The sequence below is a fragment of the Pan paniscus genome, chromosome 17 (assembly GCF_029289425.2).
Source record: "Pan paniscus chromosome 17, NHGRI_mPanPan1-v2.0_pri, whole genome shotgun sequence".
Taxonomy (NCBI): Eukaryota; Metazoa; Chordata; class Mammalia; order Primates; family Hominidae; genus Pan; species Pan paniscus.
The window spans coordinates 62,472,340-62,488,166 of NC_073266.2; the positions used below are offsets into that span (position 1 = coordinate 62,472,340).

A 15,827-nucleotide genomic window follows, 5' to 3' on the forward strand; every position below is an offset into this window, starting at 1 on the left:
ATATGCACGCATATGTGTCTTCCTTCACTCAGAAGTTCTGTGAGAGTTTCAGGATAAGCCACTCAATGGAAAAAGGGAGAGTGCATCAGCCTATGCAGTACTTTAATTATTTTGTATGTGTTAGTCTTGCATTGTGGCCAGAGTATTGGTTTCACTAGGGCAGCAACCATTTGCTATTTAGATTTTGTCTCACTCAATAAGTATTGGGCATCTCAATTCCCAAAACCTTGGGATGTATGGAATGAAAATAAGAGAAGCAAAAGCCAGGAGCCTTGCTGTTAAGCAACTCATAATCTTATTTGAATGTCAGGAATCTTGCACGATGCTGGGTGCTTAGTAGATACTCAATAGACATGCCTGGACTTCACTTAGCTAATTATTTTCTCTCCAGAGCTGAGATTTTAGGAAATACAGAGGTTTAATGACAGGTTTGAAAGTGCTGTGTCTTGAGAAGTTTAACTCAATTTTTCTTCTCTGAATGCTTCATACAGATTATGCTCCCAACCACCTCATGCCACAGTCAGACCCTCTTAAAAATAGAGTAATGATAATAACACGTTTTATCTTCTTCCCAGTGATAGTATCATTCACACCTCCATTGAAGCCCAGTGGGAGGTTTGGCTGTGAGGCATCAGACGCCCAGGGAGTCAGGTGCGATTATTGTAATGACCTCACACTCGGAAAAGAAAACCTCCCATACGTGAAGCGATTTCTATTAAGATACTCATTTTATATCAAATATTCAAGCTTCTCTTTATAAATGGGAGAGAATGAAAGGAGACTCTTATGGGGCAGAGTTTATGTGGCAAAGAATGAAAGGGCACGCATATTTTATGATCAGTTTTGAGATGAAAGTGTGGTGCCTGCCTTGTTCACTGGCGCTTTCCATTTCCAGAATTCTAATTAGATTGTTGGTGTCATGGTGGCGAGATAATTTAGTGGCAACTGAAAGCAACTGTGTTAATGAGAAGGGGGCACTGTGCATTGGGTTTTCTGTAATTAATGGAGAGTTTTTGAAAAACTTCTTGGTTCCAATAAAGTTGGCATAGTGAGCCCAGCTGCAGGAGTAGGGGGTGGCAGGGCAAAATCTTTCCCATTAATTGCTGCAGAAATGGTCTCAGGCAATGCAGAAGAACTATGTAATGACTGTCATTAAGAATGATCTTGAGTGGTCCAGGCAGGCTGTAGTCAGTCTAAGACAGCAGAGAGACAGAGAAGAGGCATGGAGAGAAAGGAAGCAGGGACAGAGAATAGAGTAAGGATTGTGAGACAGGTGTGACAAAGACAGAGAGAGAGAGAGAGATCACTCACCTGTCTGCTCTCTCCATTCTCTCCCTGGGAGACACTGGAGTCATCCCAACATATCCTCCCAAGGAGTCTCCTCCTGCTGCTTCAATTGGAACAGACTAGACAAACCTGGATTACAATAAACTACAAGGGACTTTTGCCAAACACTTCCTGTTGCAGATGAGAAAATTGAGACCAGAAGGGTTACAAATATTGCCTGACTGGGAACTCGGAAACTTGGACTCTTTCTGGCCACCACATTGAGGCAGAGTGAAACTGGATTTGAAATTCAAGGGTCAGGGTTATTGCGGTGTCCTCATTATAGTACTGCCATACTTTTTAATCCATCCCCTTAGGTAAGTCACAAAGTCTCACTGAGACTTCTGAGTTCTAGTTTTCTCATCAATGAAATGAGAAAAGTGATTTCTGCCTTCTAGGCAGGAGCAAGAAAGAAATGAAATAGCAGATGAAAACACCAATCACATATTCAAAACTTAACATGTAAGTATTTTATGAAACCCTCTCATGTCAGAACTAAAGTTATCTCATGTCAGGATTTAATCATGTGAAGTCACAATTTAGCCATGTGATGACTTAGATCATAATATCCATTAACTGTCCTTTAGAAAATGATATATATCCTCACTCCCCCTTCCAAATACTCTTATCTCAGGACACAGTCCAAGTCCCCTACCCTTGAGGGCATTAGTGGCTATATCAAGCTCATCTTATTCAAACATCTGTAAGACTTTGTTAAAAATTGTCAACCTTTTTTTTTTAAGAACTTGCCACACTGCAGTCAATTCTATGAATGATATATACAAATAGAAGATTAGCCCCTGCCCCAGAGGAGCTTTAACACTACATGGGAAGGCCTGCCTCCAAAACATGAGATGACCAAAAAGTATTTTTAAATGAATAGATCGAATAACAATCTGAGATACTAACAAAACTATTATTCAGCAATTGGTTGGTCATGAATTTTCAACTGAATGATACTAAGAGATTCTCTTTTGGGAAGAGAAGAGTTAAGATGGACTTCTAAAGATAAACTGAATTAGGTAAGCAGACAGAAGCTAGGAGACAGGAATACAGCATTTATATGGAAATAATGGCAGATGAGTCTGGAAGGGAAATTTGAGATCAGAAGATGGAGTACCCAAAAGTCTAGAATAAGGCAGGGTGACTATTCTGACCGGCAATGATAGCAAAATGACAGCCATGGCCCAATTGCTGTCTACACTCGTGTTTTGGTTGGCCTACGGAAGGTTATACATTTTAAAAAATTAATTAGCAGTTTATGAACATCAGAAGATTTACATAATAATCAAGATTTCTGGCTTTATGAAACTGTGATCTTTGGGCTCAGATTTTTAACTGGGAATAATTGATTGGAATAGGATAAATTTTCCCCATTAAATGTGCCATAGTCTCTTGTGTTTACCATGCCCTGCCTCCTACCTTTCTTCATAACCCTGACCAGCTTCTCTCAGTACCTTGAATGTCTGGCTCCCTACAGGGAGCCATTGAAGGCATTGAACTGGAGCAGAATCAAAACAATGTGCAGGAACAGTTAATCTAGCAGCAATGATGTGTCATCTGCAGTAATATCTTCCGTTATTTAATTATGGAATTTAGGGGGTTGGAAAAGGCCTTTGAGATGGTGAAATTCAGAGAAATTTGGCACTCCAATACAGACAAGAGTATAAAATTAATGAGGAAACCCAGGTTTTATCAGTCTTTTTCTAGCTCCCTGTCTTCTTTGCTTTCTTAAGGAAATATAGCATGAAATTAGCTTTGAAATGAGGCAGCCGTTGCTTTAATTATTGCCTTCACAACTTCTGAGATGTGTGCTCTTAGGAAAAAAATACTTGGTTTTCATCTCTGTAATGTAGAGAAACTAAGGGACACTAATCAAGGTCCTCAAGTGGTTGTAATCACAATTAAATGAGGAAATACATGAAATACTGCAATATACACTGTAGGTTTTCAAAAAATGTTAGTTCCTTCCCCCTTTGCCTTCATTTGAGGACAAGAGCAATGCATTCTACTTGCCTTGTATGGTGTAAGGTATGATACAAAGCATAGCTGTTACAAAAATAGTCCGTGAGTTTGTGAATGGTTGAAAGCTACCTCCTCACCCCCACAACTAGTAAAGAGTAAAAGTCCTTTTTGTCCTCTTTCCCCTATCCAGGACACCTAAAGTTTAAGATCTGTTGTTTTAATGTCCATTGGAACTAACTCCGTTAGTTTATTTTATGGAATCAGCTTTTGAAAGGGACATAAGGAAAAATCTCACTTTCCCTCTCTCTTGGAGTGTCTGACCTATTGAAGAACACTCTTCCCCAGGAATTATGTTTTCCTTGATACCTCTTTAAACTAAAAGAGACCAGATAGTCTTCATGAGACAATCAGGAAATGTGAGTTAGTGCTACCAATGGATAGTTTCAAAAGACAGAGAGAAGGAACTGATCGAAGGAATGGAAATTTTTCAGTGGTCCCAGCAATGTGTGTGAACACTCTGTGTGGCCGGGATCCAGGGCTAGCCAGCATCAGAAAAATGACAGGACTCAGAACAAAAGAGAATATGCCTAATACTACCTATAAATTCAGCAGGGATCCATATCAGCCTCTAAGCAGTCTTCCTGGAGTGCTTGGGGATAGTTTTGTTACTCAAAAATTCTCCTCCAGGGCATCTTCTTGTTCTGCAATGCCTGAAGATATTTTGAAAGGACATTTTTTATTTTGAAATCTAGTTTTGTTAGTGCCTACATAGTCACAATCCTGGTCTTTGTCTTATACAAGTTGCCAGAGTTAAGTGATTTGGGCTTTACATATGGAAAGTTCATTTTGTTGTGTAATTAATGGGAAGCAGACTCTGGGAAGCTGATGATCCAGGCCCTTATTTATATGAGAGCATATGTCTGTGTTTTGTTTATGACTCACTCTCCTACTCCACGCATTGTAACTTGGATTTGTTTACACTAACTTTTCCTAGAATCCAAGCCACATGGTGTATGAGCCAATAATTTATGGTCTCTAAAAGGGAAAGATGATGAATGAGCTTTTTCTTCTTAAATTGTCAAATCTTAAATTGAGGAGGGAGTGTTTGCCGTCTTGAGTCTGTTCAAGCTTATACTTGAAAAAAAGAAAAAGTTAAAGCAATTTTTTTTCAAAAAACTCCTAGTATAGCACTCAGAATGTGAATGTATATATATTTGCCAAGAGAGCATATGACCCTTCTCCCATAATAAACCATTATGATTCTGATTCACATGCTTGGCAATGAAAAGACCATTCATGGTGGAGGCTATACATGTGCTGGGGCAAGGGAATATATGGGAAACCTCTGTCTCTGTACCTTCAGTTTAATTTGGCTATGAATCTAAAACTGCTCTAAAAAAGTCTATTTAAAAACAACAAAAAAGACCATTCCTTCCCCCGCTTCTCTCTCTCCCTCTAATGTATAATATGTACATGTGTTCCTTTTCCAGGGGACCCATCGTTTCAGTCAGTCTTAACGTTCTTAACATCCTTAATGTCCTTAAATGTTCAAGCTGGTTTTCTTGGTGACTCTTAATAAATTCCAATCTTGCTTTAGTCCATGTTTTTGTCATTGAAACTCCACTTCTCTTATGGAATGAAGTTTAGGTGTTGGTCTATATTTCACAGTACTTGGTTCTGAGAGACTTTCAGTTAATGGTGCTCTGAACAGAGTAGGGAACAGCTGAAATATGTGAGGACCTAATTTAATTGACAGTGATTTGAATCTCCAAAAACATCCTTTCATGCCTCAAACACAGGCTTTACAAAATAGATCGTAAGTGCTAAGTCAAGTCACGTAGATTGATTTCAAGTAAGTCAGCTAGACTCTGTGCTGCTCACTAGGGGGAAGGCACAACATTCCATGCCCCGTACAGTGCCTGGCACAAACTGGGCCTGAATCAATGTTTATTCCAAGCATGAATATGAAGGGCTAAGAGATGGTCCTTGTCCCTTAGGAAAAATAGAGTTTAAGAAGAGCGTTCATATAGATTAATCCCATAATCATAATAGAGGACAGACTAAGTGAAGTGCCATCAGAGAGATAGAGGCAACATAGAGAGGAGCAAACAGATGAATGCTGAAATGAGAGTCCATGCATGGCTTTTAGGAAGAGGACTTAATTGGACTTTTAAAGAATGGGTGGAATATACAAAGATATGAAGTGTTCATAAAAAGCTTTAAGACTGAATTATAAACTGAATTCCAGTGGAAATTTGGGAGCACTGGAACAATGCCTGGTATTGCTTTGTGTTGTTTCTTTTATTTTTTTCTCACTAGGGCAAAAGAGTTGCCTCTGGATAAAAGAAAAATGCAAGACTTTTTTCCCTATTCAACATCAGATGTAATATCCTCTCTGACACTTACAGAAATAATAGAGTTGGGCACACACACCTGTAGGCTATGCAAAATTATTGTTTCTGTGGTTCATCCATCATCTACTAACCAGACAGATAGGAGAAAGTCGAAAGCAATTGGTGTGAATTGCTTGTTGTTTTTAGGGAGAATACAAAGATAGTTAATTTTGTAAACTGACATCTTTTTCTTTAAAAACTTCAATAAAGAAAAAATGATAGCATGGCTTTTAGTCACTTGAATCCAGCCCAGAGGTAGTTAAAAGGACAGGCATTAACTTTTAGAGTATTCGAGCCCTTTGAAAATTCCTGAAAATCTGAGAACTCTTTGAGAAAACAAAATTAAGTTTCAGAATTTTCACAACAGACTAGAATATTAATTCACAAAGTTAATAAAATTAAACTTTGCAGATTTAAATAGAAGGCTTGCATTTAAGCTTAACACCCAATTCCACATAGCCTTGGCCAGTGTTGGCAGCTGTTTATATGAAAGTGTTTAAGGGAGTTAATTGAGCCTCCATTTAACATGAGCCAACAGTAGAATGTTGTTGGGGGAAAAAAAATGCAGTTTTTAAAAAATGTAGCTTTTTTTAATATAAATGTGGTGCCTTGATCACAGAAAATAATCAAACCAATTTTTCTGTACTAACCGCTTCATATCTAGAAAATCAGTTCAATTCTAGGCACTAAAATCTCAGATCAACTTTAGCAGATGATATAATCTCCAGAGAGTGATCAAAATGAAAAATTTGTTTTGATCTAGAATTCATCTGATAGGAAACACAGATGAAGGATTTGAGGATGTCTTACCTAGAGCACAGAAAACTTGGAGGTATATGACTTTTGTAGAATTATGTTTATTGAGAAGCAAGGGTCCTTTCAAGAAATTGAGAGATTTGTCTGGAGACACAGAACTGAGGGGTGATAAGCTAAGATCAGAACCTCATTCTTCTAATGTCCTGGTCAATATGTTTTCCATCAGATTGCCAAGTATGCTAGCTAATACATAAACAAATGCAGTTACTATTAAGACCAGGAAAAAAACAAAACAGAGATACTTACCATTATATGTAATTCTTGAAGTTCTAGCATGGTCAACAGGACTTATTTTATCTGAGCCTAAATATTTAAAATGTGGAAATTTTCCTATGTTCATGTTTGTTATATGGTTCTTTGTTCTTCCCTCTATTTTTTTTCAAAGTTTTAAAGAGACAAAGAAAATGTCTCACAATCAGGTAAGAACATGCATGCACAATAGTTGGGGTATTATATAAGAGATGGTATTTATGGTTAAGGATAAAGTGATACCACATTTGAGAGGAAAGAAAAAAGAAATATAAAGAGCCCTTTGAGAGGGTGCAACCACCCCCACTGTGTGACCAACTGGCATGCTGTGAGACTCAACAGATGTAGCTTCAAACTTTTTGGCGTTAACTACATTTCTATCCAGCCTTCCATGTTGTCTTATCAGTGTGTTGGGACTTGATCCATATTACAACAAACAAAAGCCAAAGTTGAATGAAACAGAGGACGGCTAAATGCCCTCGTATTTCTCAGTTTACCAATGCTGCCATTCCCAATTCACTCCTTACCAAAAGCCTAGGAAGCTACTAATTTTTTTTTTTTTTTTTGAGATGGAGTCTGGCTCTGTTGCCCAGGCTGGAGTACAGTGGCACAATCTTGGCTCACTGCACCCTCTGCCTCCAGGGTTCAAGTGATTTATCTGCTTCAGCCTCCTGAGTAGCTGGGATTGCAGGCGTGCGCCACCACACCCGGCTACTTTTTGTATTTTTAGTAGAGATGGGGTTTCACCATGTTGGCCAGACTGGTCTCAAACTCCTGACCTCGTAATCCACCCGCCTCAGCCTCCCAAAGTGCTGGGATTACAGGCGTGAGCCACTGTGCCCAGCTGACTATTTATAAGTGGCTGACAAATAAATAGCATCTCCAGAAAATCCCCCAGCCTTAAAACACTCCTCTGTTCATCCATGGTGGGCAACCCCTTGTGATGAATATTCATGATGCACCTTACAGGGAGCTATAATCTCATCTTTTGCTGGTTCTCTTATTTCTGAGGTCTCTGTTTTGCCCAGTTTTTTCAGGACTGCCAAAATCTGGCTTGCCCTCCTTAGAAGTCCCTTGAGCAACCTAGCAATGTTTTTACTCAGCTTAGATTATCTCTGGAATGAGTCGCCACTGTCATTATCTGTCCAAAGTCCCAGGTGGTTTGTTTAACCCGTGGGCCCATGAAATAACTGGCGTTATTTCCTTGTGGTCAGAGAAGCCTATAGACCAGGACCTGTGAATTGCCTAATCAAATAAAGAATGTCAGCATTAAATCCCATTCAAGGAGCTCTCCATGGATAGGGCACCCCTCACTGCCATGGAATTGCATGTAACTCAATTAAAGGTGTTCTGGGGAATATAAAGATGAATGCTGTCCAGGATTTCGGCTCTAGGAGTTTACAGTCTGAAAAAATCTAGCAGGAAATATTAATCAAACATCTACTATGACACAGGAACTGTGTTCTTTGTTTTGAAGGGTATGAAAAAGGACAACACATGCTGTCTTCAAGAAGCTTTAATGCTTCCTAGGCCATAGAAAGTTAAGATCTTTGAAGATTAAATACCAAGTGAGTGAATAAACTCTCGAGGAGTTTTTTGAAAAAGAAAGGACAGCTTTAAAGCAGTGGGCTCCAGATTTTTGATCATGCGGTGATATTAGTAACATAATTTTGAATAGTCACATCATTTAAATACATACTAAAAATATGTGCCCTCTTTTTCTTAAATACAAACTTTAACAGGATGAGATAAACTTGAAATATATTATATTCTTAAAATAATTTTAAATTTCATTTTACCTATTATTAATGAAACAAAAATATTTTTGTTGCTATCAAAATGTTATACTGATTTAAATATTTTTAATAGTGTTTTAAGGAGAGCCAAGCAATTGAGTTTGTATACTTGTTTTTGAAAATCTTGGTTTCTTTTTAAGCACTTGTGATAAATAATTTAAAGTTCTCTTTCTGAATTCAGTTTGTTTCAATACTTGTTGTTAGTAGATGTTGTAGGATAAAGAATATTTCACGTACACATAGATTCAAAAGAATAAAGTACATTGTTGACTGTGCTGAAATCAGTACTATTTTTTTCCAATCTCATCTATCAGTTAAACAAGATTTTTGTTGAAACTTGGCAAACCATCCTCTTTGTTAACAATTAGATGGTCCATTTTGTTTTAGTCCAACTCTTCATTCGAAAGTAGTTCTGTTTGCAAGGTATTCAAATTTGCAGATTAAAGGGATTTTATAGGTTATATTATTTTCAGCAACAAAATTGCCAAATGGTGGAAACATTTGCAATAAATTTCTAAAACTGCTCTTTCTATAGCATGAGTTTCTTTCCAAAAGCAGTTACTTTCTGGCCCAGTTTACTGTAAAGGGACATTAAGTGTTTTGTTTTTTAACATCTGCAGGGTAACATTACTGACAGCCCATTGACAGCCTAGAGGAGTTAAGAAAATTTGGAACCCTTGTCTTTTTGTACAAGAAAACTGCCAAATTCATCTTTGAAAATGGCAACTCATGTATACAGTTTGGTGTGAAATGACCAACAGAACTCTATGTGGTATATAAAGTATTGTATGGGTCTTCTTCATCTCATTACAAAGTATTTTGAAATTTTTTTCTGTTGAAAAGTCTTGCTTTTCTAAAATTACCATGTGGGCTGGCCTGCTACAAATTTAAAATATGGGACACTGACAGCACCCTGAAAGCCAGTGAGATCCCCCATCAACCCCTTGAATGCACATGGCCTCTCCTCCTCCCAGGAATCTCATGCCCAAGTGTGACAGGTGACCTGTCATCTGATGGGCAGCGCAAGTAAGGGCATGGCTGGAGTTCCATTTATTAAGCATTAGAATTATTTAGGTAAAATATAAATAATGTAAATACAAATTATTAATGTGTTCTTTCTGCAGCTCAGTAAATTGTCTGGCTTCCTCTGGAGGGAATGTGCACCCCACTTGGGAAGCTGCTGGTTTAATTTAGAGAGGCAGAGAGGAGGTGAACAGTGTGGGCAAGGTGGCAGGGGCAGGAGAGCACTAGGCCGATTTCTAAATCCAACACCCTTCCTGAGAAGATTAGAGAGCTGCCCTGGGGCACTAACTGTTTGGTGGCCTAGCCCACTTCAGAGCTCACACACATAAACATGCTCACACTTAACATACCCCACTGCTTCACCTCTCCATCAGCCAGTCTGCCCACCTCTCTTACCTTGTCCCAAGAAAAAATGTGAAATAGGAGCAGAACACAGACCAGAGTCCTTCAAGCCACTGCAACTAAGATAAAAAGTTCTTTCACAATAAACCCCTAAGTTGTTGTTTGAATAGTCAAGCAGTTACTATGCTTTAAACAAGCTAGTCATGTTTTCAGAGAAATCCCAAAGTATGTTAAGATGATATTAAGAACAGAGTGAAAACACCATCATATGACAAATCCCCCACATCTGCTAACTCTTAATTCTAAATTACTGCTTTAAACTTAGCAGTTCTGTAGCACTTGTGTTGATAACAAGCAGCAACTCAGATGCCCCCTACCTTGCAGAGGCCTCAGTAGCAGAGGCAACTTGCCATCTTCTTCAAAAGAGCTTTTAAGGCCAGGACTGTAGAAGGTTAATTTAAATTCTAAGGATGGAAGAAGAAAGTTTGCATGCCAAGGTAGGTTGCCTCATTCTCCCCATTAAAAATAAAAAAGCAGCATTAGGAAAATAAGAGACCATTACCAAGGCAAGCAGAAGTACAAAGTAAAATAAATAAATAAAATGCAGGATTTACATTAGAGAACATGAGACGACTGAATGCCATTGAGCTTGTATTTGCTGATCACATAATATGCACCAGATCAGGTACTGCTGTATCAATGGGCCTGTGCTGGGAACTCTGGAAGTAGAGAAAAAAAGATGTGGCCTTTGCCTTCAGAGAATCTTCTAACATGTATCAGCACACAGAGCAATTCATACTGCAACTCTCTGCCTTGATTGAAGCACAAGATATTCCAGCTGTATCTGCCCTGAAATGCACCCCAACTCCAGGCAGTTCAGCCTTCCTCAACATCTTTCCACCTCCCCTTAGGAACATTCAAACAGCAAGAAAAATTCTAAGGAATCTAGAAGTAAATTTGCCTCCCTCCACAATCCACCCAAAGCTTTCTTGTAAAATAGAATGTGTCTTGTACATGGGCAAAGTACAGTCCACAAACATGAGTGTCTATTTCTTGGGAATCTTCTATATAACTAAGCCTTGTTAGCCTTTGGCTCAGGGGGCCTACTGTATGTACAAATTCTGCATCCAAAAAGCAGTGCTAAGTCCATTCTCTAGTTACCATAAACGACTTGACAAAATCAACAGAACGCTGATGAGCCAATCTTCTGATAATGGGAGTGAAAAGATAGAATGTCTAGATCTGGACCAAAACCAGCTCAACCATTTGCATGGCAATTTCAAATATAGATAGGGTCTGAAAGAAAATTTGTATTGCCGAGTTATGAAGAAATGAATTTGCATTTTGCCTGGGCCACTCAATAATTATTCTTTAAAACTAACAAAGAGCAGGCAAGATATAGGACAATTATAGGAAGGAGAGCAAATATGGAATCAATCTTGCAGCAAGAGCCCAGAAATGACTGTCCAATAATGAAACAATTTGAAGAGAGAAAAATCTGTAAACATTTAGAGGGACAGTGAAATCATAAGCAATAAGGGGAAAGATTTGTGAATATCAAACCCTGCCAAGTCTGAAGTTCTCCTCCCCCCACACTAAGTTTTTAGAATTATTCGATTAAATAAATGTTTAGAAAGCCACCCCACATTTGGGGATGCAATTAATAATGAGTATAGAAAAGAATTACGGCAAACTAAATATAGAAGGGAACTTCCAAGAGCATCTGGTTCAGCCATCCAATGTAACAGATGAAGAAACAGAGATGGAGGGGTTAAGGGGTTTATCTCAGTTCACCTTGTTTTCCAGCTTCTTCTACATAGAATCATTTCTACTGTACCATACTCTGCTATTATTCACACAGAGGAATGACAAATCTGAACTGAAAGTTTGGATAACAAGCATAAAGGAGAAATAAATGAAATTCAGATGTTTGGTAGATGTGAAAAACCCTAAAGACTATAATGTGCAAAAGAAAGAGGGATACTAAGTCCTAATGCCTGATGCCATCAATGGAGATTGGCTCATGGCATATATTTATTTATGCAGTTGGTGAAAGCATAAAACACAGAGAATGCATTCATGTTTCTGTGCCATTAAAACAGGAGGGCAGCTACAAGCTAAGCCTTCTAGGGAGATGGTGGATGCATGACCTTCACTGGGAACATCTCCTCTTATTCTTCAAAAAATATTTAGGTGAAATAAAGCCCCAAGAGGGTGAAAATTAGAGCACTGTCCAGCCCTAAGATTTTAAGATGTTTTATTGCCACTTATTTATAATTTTTTTAACATTGTGTTATCGAAAATGTCAGACATATACCAAAGTAGACAGAATAGCATTAATAAACTTCATGTACCCATCAACATCAACTTCAGCTTCAACAATATCAACTTACAGTCAATCTTGTTTCATCAATACTTCCACTTACCTCCTCTCTTCCTTAGTATTTTAAAGTGAATCCCAGGTGATAGTACGTGATTTCATCTATTAATATTTTAGTATGCATTTCTAAAAGATAGGTACTCAAAAAGCATAATCACAATGCAAATATCACACCTACAGAAATTAACAGTAGTTACATAATATCATGAAATGCCCATTGTTCAAATTTCCATTTATTTCATGATCTCTTTTAACAGTTTGTTCCAATTGTCATCTAAATAAGGTCCTTTATCTCTTTAGTCTCTTTTGATGCACAGTTTCATCTTCCCCCTGCCCTGCAATTTATTTGTTGAAGACACCAGGTTGTTTGTCTAGAGTCTCCCACAGTCCACAATTTACTGAATGAATCCCTGTGTGTCTTCTGTCCTCTGTAGTTCAAGGTAGTTAGTTCTAGATCTGTGCTGCCCCATAGGGTAGCCACTAGCCACACTGTAGCTATTTAAATGAAAATTAGGTGATATTAAAATTCAGTTTCTCAGTCACACCAGCCACATTTCAAGTGTTCAGTAGCCACAAGTGGCTAGTGGCTCTATGGGGCAGCACACACATAGAGAACATTTTCACCATCTTAGAAAACTCTGTTGGACAGCCCTACTCTAGTGGCTTAATAAAACTCTATGAGGTTGCCTTGGGGGGAAGTAGATGTTGAGTAGTAGGTGAGTCATCCACCAAATCTTTGACTCACAGTTGATCTCCTACACAGCAGTCACTTTAAACCTCCACAACTGGACTCTGAAGATAAAATAAAAGTTCAAGATGTATGTGTGTTTTTAAAGTTATGTAAGTAGTATACTTAAACATGTTTTTGTGATTTCCTTTTTTACCCAACTCTTTAAATGAGATTTAACCATGTTGATATATTTATGTGTAGTTTGTTCATTTTAATGGATGTATAATATTGCATTATTTTATGTATCACAGTTGATTAATTAGATTGTTCTCAGTTTTCTGTATCATACACTGAGCTTCAAGGAACATCCTTATATGACTTTTGCCTCCTGATATATATGAGTAAAGCAGGCAAGCTTGACATGAAATTGCTGGGACACTGAATGTGTACATCTTCAACTCTAACAGTTATTGCCCAATCATTCTCCAAAATGATTATAACAATTTACACTCCCACCAACAGTATGTGAGTGTTCTTAGTTTCTTACATCATTACCAATACTAGGTAGATTCAGATTTTTAATTTTTACCAACATGAGCTCATATATATGCAACAAAAGGATTAAAACAAGCATAGAAAAAAGGGAAAGGAATGGAGAAGGGAGCCATGACTTAGCTCCATCTGTAATGTTTTCTTATTAAAAAAAAAAATGACAAAAAGTTAACATTTGCTAAATGTGAATGGTGGGCACAAAAGAGTTGGTTATGTCATTTTTTAGGATTGTTTGGTAGATTTACACTATCAGAATTAATTTTTATTTCATAATCCTTTTTTAATGCAAAGACAATAAATTATTCAGCACATGTTTTTGAATATGGAATTATCTGCTATCTGCTAGGTTTCTGTTTATTTATTTTGGTTTGGAGATTTTGTTTTTGGGGTTTGTTTACTTATTTATTTTGGCATTTCACTTTAAAAAAACAACACATAGAGCGACAATCCATTGGTTATATTTTCCCCAAATGACCTGCAGCTCATGGAGTATTTCCATCAAGCTTAACTCGGTCAAATACAGTATTGCCAAGTAATTGATTTACTTTATACTTCTATTCTATATTACATGTCAGCAAGGTGATTTACTTTATTCTTTCATGCTATTTTATATAATATATCACATAGCATTTGCTTCCTCTATGACTGATATAAACTAAAGAGAGGGCAAACTGTAAATGAAAGCTTTGCTTGGAATACTGTCAAGTTTTGTGGAATATTACTACTGACTAGTTGTCATTGACTCCTGAACTATGTGGACAAGGTAAATTATCTGTCACTGACATGAAGGTGGGCTAAGTTTTAGTATCACTATATTTGCAATGATCACTTTAAAAATCCAAACCAGAACTCTTCTAGGGAATACGACTACAAGGCCTGATTAGACTGATTTGTCAGTCCAGAAACAATTCTTAAATCTCTTTTATATACAAGGCACCCTGCTAGGCCCTTTGAGGGACATAAAGACAGACAGGCATTGGTTCTTGCCTCTGATAACTTACAACCAGGCAACCTTTTTCTTTTACAAAACTAACTACAAAAATTTTATTTTTATAGTCAGAAGCTCACTCTGGCTTTGTTCTATTTTGATCTTTATAACTTATTTGAAAGATCATTCAGTAGTTATTCATTGCTCGGTCAGTCTTACTGACCTTTGGCCAAAAGCGCTAACATTTTGACCTGGCCTGTGGGACTCAGCTCTTTCCACTCCATGAAGCTGGGGGTGTAAATAACTTCAAATAAAACCCTCCTGGCAATCTGTGCTGGGCACAGCATGAGAGAGAAATGGGACAAAGCAGAGGAAAGAATCAAGTGGGAGTACCCAAGAATAAGTGAGAATGGTATCCATGTTTTAAGCGTCTTTTTTCCTCCTCTCTCTTAAGATATTTATTCTGCTTCTCTATTAGTAGGTACAAAAATAATAATGGGAGGAAACAACAAACCAAAATGATAAAATGCAACACACTCCCCTCTATGCGTAGGTCTTCCACGTGGGCTCCTTTCGGGTTGAACATGCAGCGTAAATCATAGCGGCAAAGAACTCAGTGAAGACACACTTCTTATGTTTATAAACAGCCAGGGGGAGTGGCCACCTTGAAGGTGGAACCATGGAGTCTGTGTGAGTGTATGTGCCCATTTGTGTGTGTGTGTGTGCATGTGCACACAGGTATCACACATGTGCCTGCTCATGACCAACATAAGGAGAAAGAATGATCTGCAGGAGGAATGGTTGGCTATATCTTGAAGCCATTCACGCTTTATGGTGTCTGAACTTCAAAACTAAGCAGTTCTGAAGGCCATTTAGTGGCAGCAGCGCAGGACTTCCTGAGACAAGAAGTTCGGCTCTTAAAATAGAGGTGCAGCTGGCCAACAGGACATGAAAAGAGCTCTTTGCAAACGCCAGCCTGGTAGGGGTAGTGTAAATGATTCAGGAACACCTGGCTGATACTTCCCTTGAGGTTCTCAGAGGATGAACTGGTTATGAAGGACCTGGTTAACTGAATGCCATCAGGGAACTTGACTAGTCCAGAACACTGGGGGAAAAGCACAGCGAGATGATGCCATGATAACTAGAGTGCTCCAGGAAATAAGCCTCCTTGTGTCAGTGGAGAAGGGTTAGGAATAAAATGGTTCAGTTACATATTCTTATCCTTGATCAGGCCAAGGCATCTCTTCTATGAGATCGATAGTACATCTGCTTGATATGGAGGCCCACGTGCCCTTTTATTCATCTAACACCTACAAAAAGAGAAAGTCTAATCCTGTGCTAAATTGAATCGGATCAAATGTCAAAAAGGTGAATAAAAAATTACCTA

The 15,827-nt window shown here is 38.1% G+C and overlaps 1 protein-coding gene across 4 annotated transcripts in view; it reads left to right on the top strand.

Moving 5' to 3' along the window:
- SETBP1 (SET binding protein 1) overlaps window positions 1–15,827 on the top strand; it is a 387,029-nt gene that overhangs the window by 365,397 nt on the left and 5,805 nt on the right. The window lies entirely within an intron of this gene.